The sequence below is a fragment of the Panthera uncia genome, unplaced genomic scaffold (assembly GCF_023721935.1).
Source record: "Panthera uncia isolate 11264 unplaced genomic scaffold, Puncia_PCG_1.0 HiC_scaffold_1322, whole genome shotgun sequence".
Taxonomy (NCBI): domain Eukaryota; kingdom Metazoa; phylum Chordata; class Mammalia; order Carnivora; family Felidae; genus Panthera; species Panthera uncia.
The window spans coordinates 1-9,946 of NW_026057945.1; the positions used below are offsets into that span (position 1 = coordinate 1).

General features: G+C 40.7%; 1 pseudogene; it reads right to left on the reverse strand.

The window, feature by feature from the left end:
- Window positions 1-1,316: 1,316 nt before the first annotated feature.
- Window positions 1,317-6,556, reverse strand: LOC125916928 (uncharacterized; annotated as a pseudogene).
- Between the last annotated feature and the right edge of the window lie 3,390 nt (window positions 6,557-9,946).

The following is a 9,946-nucleotide window of genomic DNA, read 5'->3' on the forward strand; positions in this document are numbered from 1 at the left end:
GTGTGTGTGTGTGTGTGTGTGTGTGTGTGTGTGTGTGTGTGTATCCTTCTGGAGAACCTTGCCCCGGCCCTGCAAGTATTGTCTGGTGTTGTAACTGAGTCTTCAAAAAGCCATTTCACCATTCTATCAAAACAGCTGTTCAGAATAGTGAGAAAGATGGTAAGGACAGTGAATTCCATGAACATGGGCCTATTGGCACACTTATTTTTCTTTGAAGTGAGTTCTTTGATCAGAAGCTTGCTATGTGGAATACCATGATGGCAAATAAGGCATTCTGTAAGTCCACAGGTGGTAGTTTTGGCAGAATCATTGCATACAAGGAAGGCAAATCCATATCCAGAGTGAATGTCAATTCACATAAGAACAAAATGCTCCCTTTTCATGATGAAAGTGGTCCAGTGTAATCAACTGCCACCTAGTAGCTGGCTGATTACTCCAGGGAATAGTGCCATAGGGGAAACTTGGTGTTGGTTGTTGATGCTGCCAGATTGGACACTCAGCTGTGGCTATGGTGAGGTTGACCTTGGTAAGTGGAAGTCCACGTTGCTAAGTCCGTGCATAACCTCCATCCCTACCACCATGGCCACTTTGTTCTTGAGCCTACATAGAGTGATGACAGGAGTAGCTGGGGAAAGAGGCTGACTGGTAGCCATGGAATGAGTCATCCTATGCACTTCATTGCTAAAAATCCTCCTCAGCTATGGTCACTCTTAGGTGAGCATTCACATGGGACATAAATATGTCTTCATGTTTTTTTCCCTATTCAGAGGGTCTTTCCACATATATCTTCCCTAAATTTCTTTGTTACCAATTTTGTAACCATGTTCTTTCAAGTCCCTGGCCTTCGAGTCAAATCATTGCCTACAGCCCATGAATCAGTATATAATTATATACCTAACCATTTCTCTTTCCAAGCAGAGTGAACAACCAAGTGCTCTGCTCAAAGTTCTGCCCCCTGGGAAGATTTCATTTCACCACTATCCTTCAGGCAATATCCCAGAAATGGACTATAATGCTACAGCTGTTCACTTTTGATGGTACCTGTATGTCATGCAGAATCATCTGCAAACCAGGCCCAAGTCTTCTCTTCTGTTAACTGAATGTAAGGATTGAATGAGGTCATAGGTACAGGTTGGGTTAGTGAAGTCAGTGTAGCAGGAATGGGAGCATGAACATTTGAGCCACTTATTCATTTAACTTATTTGTGCCTTCAAGGCCTCCTTGAGCCATATCACATATATACTACTTCCATTTGATGATGTAATGCTTCTGTGTATGCTCAAATTTATGTCTTGGTGATTCAGATAACACCAAGTTCATAACCCAAGTTGCATAGTAATTTGATGGCCCACATGACTAGGCATTCAGTCTCTACTACTTTCTCAAAAGGATAGTAGTTTTCTGTGGAGAATGGTAGGACTTTGCTCCAAAATCCTAAGGGCCTATAGTGTATTTCACCTATACGGACCTGCCAAAGGCTCCAAACAGTATCTGTATCTGTCACTGACACCTCAAGCACCATTGGATTTGCAGGATCATGGGCTCAAGTGGCAGAGTAGCTGGCATTGCAGCCTGACCTGTTATAGAGCTTTCTCTACTAATCACAATTAACATCAAAATTAGCAGCTTTTCGGTTCACTCAGTAAATGGGCTGAAGTAATACACTCCAATGAGGAACATGTTGCTTCCAAAATCCAAAGAGGCACAATTGGTGTGTGCCTCTTTTTGGGTTGTAGGAGGGGCTAGGTGCAACAACTCATCCTTCAATTTAGAAAGGATATCTTGAAATGTCCTTTACCATGTCCTTTAGACTCTTAGAAATTTCACTGAGGTAGAACCCCTGAATTATTGTTGGATTTATTTCCTTCTCTCTGTTATGCAAATGTCTTACCAATAAATCTAAAGCAGCTGCTACTTCTTGCTGACTAGATCCAGTCAGCCTAAGGTCATCAGTGTAACAAACCAGTGTGATAATCTTGTGGAAGGGAAAGGCAATCAAGATCTCTGCAAACTGAATTATGACACAGGGCTGGAGGTTGATAATCCCCTTAGGTAAGACAGTGAGGGTGTATTGCTGTCCTTGCCAGCAGAAAGCAAACTTCTTCTGGTGGTCCTTATTGACTTGTATGGAGAAAAAAAAGCATTCGTATGCCAAGTAAAAGGATATGTTAATTTGCTCAAGCAATGAAACCACATCTGATACAACAGCTGCAATTGGAATCATCACCTGGCTAAAATTATGATAATCCATGGTCATTCTCCAAGATCCATCCTTCTTCTATGTAGACCAGACAGATGAGCTGAATAAGGATGTGGTGGGAATCACTACCTCTACATCTTTTAAGGTATTGATGGTGGCACTAATTTCTGCAGTCCCTCAAGGAATGTGGTATTATTTTTGGTTTACTATTTTCCTGGTTAGAGTCGGTTCTAGAGACTTCCCTTAGTCTTTCCTGCCATAAAAGCTCTAACTCCACAGGTCAGAGAACTAATGTGGGAATCCTGCTAGTGGAGCACACAGTGTGTCTATTCCAATTATGTGTTCTAGAACCCGCGGAGTTGACCACAGGATGGGTTTGGGAACCCACTGGGCACACTCAGATTTGGACCTGAGCTAATATTTCACTGATCACTTAGTATCTACATGGTTTGGTTTGACTAGTGAACTACAATGACATTTAGGTTTCCTGGAATTCATATCAGTTCAGAGCCAATGTCTAGTAGTCCCAGAAAGGTTTGATTATTTACTTTTCCCCAGGGATTTATCCTGATAAAAGTTATAGGTCCCTTTGGAAAGGGATGGGAGAACTGTTAATGGTATAAATTTTTATCAGGCCTCCTCTTCATTCAAGGGGTTTTGGGTGGTTAACTGGCTCGAGTCTGGGAATTGATTGAGGGACTGTGACTCTTTGTTTTTGTTCCGGTTAAACTTTTGTTCACTTGACCTAGAATTTTTCTGTTTATACAATCAAGTAAGAATTTAGTCATTTTCATATCTCTTCCACTTTTAGGAACACCACAATCAGATACAAAATGCCATTGGTTTACATGAGTCAGACTGTTCTAATTGCTGCTTTGATTCTGTCATCTATTACCATAACCATGTCACCCTTGCCTTTGGTGATTGAGTGCTACCACTTGGCCCCTGCCTCCCTGTAACCCAGTTACTCCCACTGCATTTAGGTTTCCCAATTCAGTGACAACAGTTACCACTGTAAGGTCTGACCTATAGAGAAGAGCTGTCATAGAGTTCTTCAAGGATGCCAGGATTCTTCTTACCAATTTATTTCTCACAGTAGTGGTGAAAGGCATGCCTTTTAAACCCTTCCATTGTGAGTGAGTAGGTCTTAAAAGACAAATTTACTCCAACATTCCAATATTTCTAAGCCTTTAATCCCTTTCCATTAAACCAAGGCAGGTCTGACATTTCCAATTTATTCACCATAGGCTGGCCGCCTTTTAGTCCATGTTTCAGCCAACCAACCAAACTATGAGAGTCCTTCTTCACTCCCCAAAGTACAGCATTAAATGCAGAACCTCTGCTTAGTGAAATTACTTAAGTAAATTCAGCCTAACCCAAATTTATGCTCTTTCCACACCCTCAATATTGTTTTACACACATATTCCACAGATTTCTGTCTGTATAAGTTAGGAAGCTTAAGTAGTTCTTTTGGAATGTAGTACACTTCCTTATGAGTTATACCTCATACCTCACCTTTAGGGGTCTGCTGCAAGGAGTCTAGTTATAGGTCAAAAACCAAAGAGGGTGGGGCCTCTGAGTGGCTCAGTCAGTTAAGCATCTGACTTCTGCTCAGGTCATGATCTCGCACCTCATGAGTTCAAGCCCCACATCGGGCTTGTGCTGACAGGTCAGAGCCTAGAGCTTGCTTTCAATTCTGTGTCTCCCTCTCTCTCTGCCCTTCCCCCACTCATGCTGTCTCTCTCTCTCGCTCTATCTCTGAAAAAAGTTTTTTAAAAACTAAAGAAAGGAGGGTTTGTGGGAGTGGGTCATGAGGAGAATCAGCATTGCTTGTATGACAAGTACATCAGAGAAGGCCATTACAGTTTCCTCAGGCAATGCAGGGTTAATCCTCACAGAATAGGGTGGGATGCAGTGAGTGGAGAGGCTGCTGCTACCACTTGGGAGTGGGGAAGCCACTGCTACTGGGATGGGGAGGCCATTTCTATTGAGTGTGGTGAGACTATTTCCACTGGGAGTAAGGAGGCTGCTTCTACTTAAGGGGGTAGAGAGGCCGCTTTCACTGCCAAAGAAGACTCATCAGACTTTAGGGGCTCAATGTCACTAATTTCAACAGAATCTTCCCACATAGCTTTATTCCAACTTACAGGAACCCATTATTTCCCCATCAGGTGTCCTCACTTTAACAGTAAACACCCTGTGAGAGTTGGAGTTCAAATTGTACTGAATTGTACTATAATTTAGCCAGACCCAGGATGAGATTTTGTCTTTAATTTTCAGTAATCTCAGTCCTGAAACTATAGGAGATAGGGATATCTTTCAGGGCACCCATAGAAGCTTTCACGTTTTTATGCTTGAGCTGTGAATTCCAATCTCTGAGTTCATCCTTTTCTTTCACTATTTGTCCAGCTAATTAGGAGCAACAGTAATCTCAATATATTTGTTAGTTTTCCAAAAATGTTCAAAAGTATCATATGCACAGTCTCCCAACTCCTTGCTTTTTTTAAATGTTTATTTATTTTTGAGAGAGAGAGAGAGAAAGAGCACAAGTGAGGGAGGGGCAGAAGGGAGACACAGAATCTGAAGCAGGCTCCAGGCTCTGTGCTATCAGCGCAGAGCCTGATGCAGGGCTTGAACTCACAGACTATGAGATCATGACCTGAGCTGAAGTCTGTCATTCAACTTACTGAACCACCCAGGTGCCCCATCTCCTTGCTTCTTATAAATGGTTGATTGAAGTATCCAATAGAGATAATTTGTATATCTGTGTTGCCAGATTGTATCATGGACTATCGGTGCCATCTTTACTTCTGGAAATAGAGTCATTAGTGTTTCTAAATTTAATCAGGTTAGAGATGCAATTCTGGAAAGCCTAGAACCAATCCAGAAAAAATTGCCCTTAAAATTTTGTTCTAGTCTGGGCTGCCTGGGTGGCTCAGTAGGTTGAGCATCCGACTTCGGCTCAGGTCATGATCTCATGGTTCATGAGTTTGAGCCCTGCCTTGGGCTCTCTGCTCTCAGCACAGAGCCTACTTTAGATCCTCTGTCTCCCTCTCTCTCTGCCCCTCTCCAGCTTATGCTTTCTGAGTCTCTCTGTCTCTCAAAAATAAGAATAAACATTAATTTTTTTTTTTAAATTTTAGTTCTAGTCTGTGTTCTCCAGAGAAACAGAACCAATAGGATGCAAGACACACACACACGCGCACACACACACACACACACACACACACACAGACACACAGATCATGGGAATTGTCTTATGTTGTTACAGAGGCTGAGAAGTCCCACGGTCTGCATTTGGTAAGCTTGGAGACTCAAGAGAGCTCATAGTGTAATTCCAGCCTGAATCTAAAGGCCTGAGAATCAGAATTGCTAGTGGTCTAAGTTCTAGTCCAAGTCCTTTTGGTTTTTCAGTCAGGCCTCCAGTGGAGTGGATGAGGCCCATCCACATTAGGTAGAACAATCTGCCGTCCTCAGTCTACCAATTCAAATATTAATTTCATCCAGAAACACCCTCACAGATGCACCCAAAATAATTGTTGGCCAAATATCTAAGTACCCTGTGACCCAGTCCAGTTGACACATAAAATTAACCATTGTGCTCCTTCTTTCTCACTCATTCATTTATACCAGCATAAATGCATATATTCTTGTTTTTTCAGTGGGTTTTACATATCTCACTTTCATTACTTTGGTGCTGAAATTTTCTCATATTTGGTTTATGACAGCCACTTTCAACTGATATCTGTGTCACTTGACATGCTTGCATTTTTCTTTTAGGGGCTTTTTTTTCTGGCATAACTATTCCAGGCCCACTTTATACTTTCTTTCCCCAGCCCTGAAATTTAGCTGTTTCTCTAAGAAGGCCTGATTTCTCTTAGCAAAAGATGGTGTTTTTAGAATTGAAGATCTTGGTATTTAACGTGCTCATTGTTACTGGGGTGGTATTGTTGCTAGATCCACTCAGCAGAGAGAGCTAGGAAAAATATCTTATATGTACATACATACACATATGATGTGCTTTTAAATCTACCTATGTATGTGTATATGTGTATATGTGTATATGTGTGTGTTTTAAAAAATGAGTTTCCACCAACATACCAATACTCTCAATTCCCATCCAGCATCTAACACACTGACCTAAGAATTTTCAAACACCGTACCTTTCTATATATATGTAAATCCCTTCTCTCAACTCAAAATATTTACTGACATGTTCATTTTCACGTGTATTTAACCACTCTTCCAACCATACCAGCCATGTCCTCAAGACCCCAGCCTCACTGCTGCTATTTCAGTTTCAGTTTTTCTATCACCTCTTTGGCCCTTGAGCATGCTGCCACCTCCATGTCTCATGGTCACACTGCCACCTCTAAGGGGAGGCAACAGAAGGGAGCTTCAACAACTTCTTAGTATTATATTATTTATTTATTTATTTATTTATTTATTTATTTATTTATTTATTTTAATATATGAAATTTACTGTCAAATTGGTTTCCATGCAACACCCAGTGCTCATCCCAAAAGGTGCCCTCCTCAATACCCATCACCCACCTTACCCTCCCTCCCACCCCCCATCAACCCTCAGTTTGTTCTCAGTTTTTACAGTCTCTTATGCTTTGGCTCTCTCCCACTCTAACCTCTTTTTTTTTTTTTTTCCTTCCCCTCCCCCATGGGTTTCTGTTACGTTTCTCAGGATCCACATAAGAGTGAAACCATATGGTATCTGTCTTTCTCTGTATGACTTATTTCACTTATCATCACACTCTCCAGTTCCATCCACGTTGCTACAAAAGGCCATATTTCATTTTTTCTCATTGCCACGTAGTATTCCATTGTGTATATAAACCACAATTTCTTTATCCATTCATCAGTTGATGGACATTTAGGCTCTTTCCATAATTTGGCTATTGTTGAGAGTGCTGCTATAAACATTGGGGTACAAGTGCCCCTATGCATCAGTACTCCTGTATCCCTTGGGTAAATTCCTAGCAGTGCTATTGCTGGGTCATAGGGTAGGTCTATTTTTAATTTTTTGAGGAACCTCCACACTGTTTTCCAGAGTGGCTGCACCACTTTGCATTCCCACCAACAGTGCAAGAGGGTTCCTGTTTCTCCACATCCTCTCCAGCATCTATAGTCTCCTGATTTCTTCATTTTGGCCACTCTGACTGGCGTGAGGTGATATCTGAGTGTGGTTTTGATTTGTATTTCCCTGATAAGGAGCGACGTTGAACATCTTTTCATGTGCCTGTTGGCCATCCGGATGTCTTCTTTAGAGAAGTGTCTATTCATGTTTTCTGCCCATTTCTTCACTGGGTTATTTGTTTTTCGGGTGTGGAGTTTGGTGAGCTCTTTATAGATTTTGGATACTAGCCCTTTGTCCGATATGTCATTTGCAAATATCTTTTCCCATTCCGTTGGTTGCCTTTTAGTTTTGTTGGTTGTTTCCTTTGCTGTGCAGAAGCTTTTTATCTTCATAAGGTCCCAGTAATTCACTTTCGCTTTTAATTCCCTTGCCTTTGGGGATGTATCGAGTAAGAGATTGCTACGGCTGAGGTCAGAGAGGTCTTTTCCTGCTTTCTCCTCTAAGGTTTTGATGGTTTCCTGTCTCACATTCAGGTCCTTTATCCATTTTGAGTTTATTTTTGTGAATGGTGTGAGAAAGTGGTCTAGTTTCAACCTTCTGCATGTTGCTGTCCAGTTCTCCCAGCACCATTTGTTAAAGAGACTGTCTTTTTTCCATTGGATGTTCAACTTTCCTGCTTTGTCAAAGATGAGTTGGCCATACGTTTGTGGGTCCAGTTCTGGGGTTTCTATTCTATTCCATTGGTCTATGTGTCTGTTTTTGTGCCAATACCATGCTGTCTTGATGATGACAGCTTTGTAGTAGAGGCTAAAGTCTGGGATTGTGATGCCTCCTGCTTTGGTCTTCTTCTTCAAAATTACTTTGGCTATTCGGGGCCTTTTGTGGTTCCATATGAATTTTAGGATTGCTTGTTCTAGTTTCGAGAAGAATGCTGGTGCAATTTTGATTGGGATTGCATTGAATGTGTAGATAGCTTTGGGTAGTATTGACATTTTGACAATATTTATTCTTCCAATCCATGAGCAGGGAATGTCTTTCCATTTCTTTATATCTTCTTCAATTACTTTCATAAGGTTTCTATAGTTTTCAGCATACAGATCTTTTACATCTTTGGTTAGATTTATTCCTAGGTATTTTATGCTTCTTGGTGCAATTGTGAATGGGATCAGTTTGTTTATTTGTCTTTCTGTTGCTTCATTGTTAGTGTATAAGAATGTAACTGATTTCTGTACATTGATTTTGTATCCTGCAACTTTGCTGAATTCATGTATCAGTTCTAGCAGACTTTTGGTGGAGTCTATCGGATTTTCCATGTATAATATCATGTCATCTGCAAAAAGCGAAAGCTTGACTTCATCTTTGCCAATTTGGATGCCTTTGATTTCCTTTTGTTGTCTGATTGCTGAAGCTAGAACTTCCAGCACTATGTTAAACAACAGTGGTGAGAGTGAGCATCCCTGTCGTGTTCCTGATCTCAGGGAAAAAGCTCTCAGTTTTTCCCCGTTGAGGATGATGTTAGCTGTGGGCTTTTCATAAATGGCTTTTATGATCTTTAAGTATGTTCCTTCTATCCCGACTTTCTCAAGGGTTTTTATTAAGAAAGGGTGCTGGATTTTGTCAAAGGCCTTTTCTGCATCGATTGACAGGATCATATGGTTCTTCTCTTTTTTTTTGTTAATGTGATGTATCATGTTGATTGATTTGCGAATGTTGAACCAGCCCTGCATCCCAGGAATGAATCCCACTTGATCATGGTGAATAATTCTTTTTATATGCTGTTGAATTCGATTTGCTAGTATCTTATTGAGAATTTTTGCATCCATATTCATCAGGGATATTGGCCTGTAGTTGTCTTTTTTTACTGGGTCTCTGTCTGGTTTAGGAATCAAAGTAATACTGGCTTCATAGAATGAGTCTGGAAGTTTTCCTTCCCTTTCTATTTCTTGGAATAGCTTGAGAAGGATAGGTATTATCTCTGCTTTAAACGTCTGGTAGAACTCCCCTGGGAAGCCATCTGGTCCTGGACTCTTATTTGTTGGGAGATTTTTGATAACCGATTCAATTTCTTCGCTGGTTATGGGTCTGTTCAAGCTTTCTCTTTCCTCCTGATTGAGTTTTGGAAGAGTGTGGGTGTTTAGGAATTTGTCCATTTCTTCCAGGTTGTCCAGTTTGTTGGCATATAATTTTTCATAGTATTCCCTGATAATTGTTTGTATCTCTGAGGGATTGGTTGTAATCATTCCATTTTCATTCATGATTTTATCTATTTGGGTCATCTCCCTTTTCTTTTTGAGAAGCCTGGCTAGAGGTTTGTCAATTTTGTTTATTTTTTCAAAAAACCAACTCTTGGTTTCGTTGATCTGCTCTACAGTTTTTTTAGATTCTATATTGTTTATTTCTGCTCTGATCTTTATTATTTCTCTTCTTCTGCTGGGTTTAGGCTGCCTTTGCTGTTCTGCTTCTATTTCCTTTAGGTGTGTGGTTAGATTTTGTATTTGGGATTTTTCTTGTTTCTTGAGATAGGCCTGGATTGCAATGTATTTTCCTCTCAGGACTCCCTTCGCTGCATCCCAAAGCGTTTGGATTGTTGTATTTTCATTTTCGTTTGTTTCCATATACTTTTTAATTTCTTCTCTAATTGCCTGGTTGACCCACTC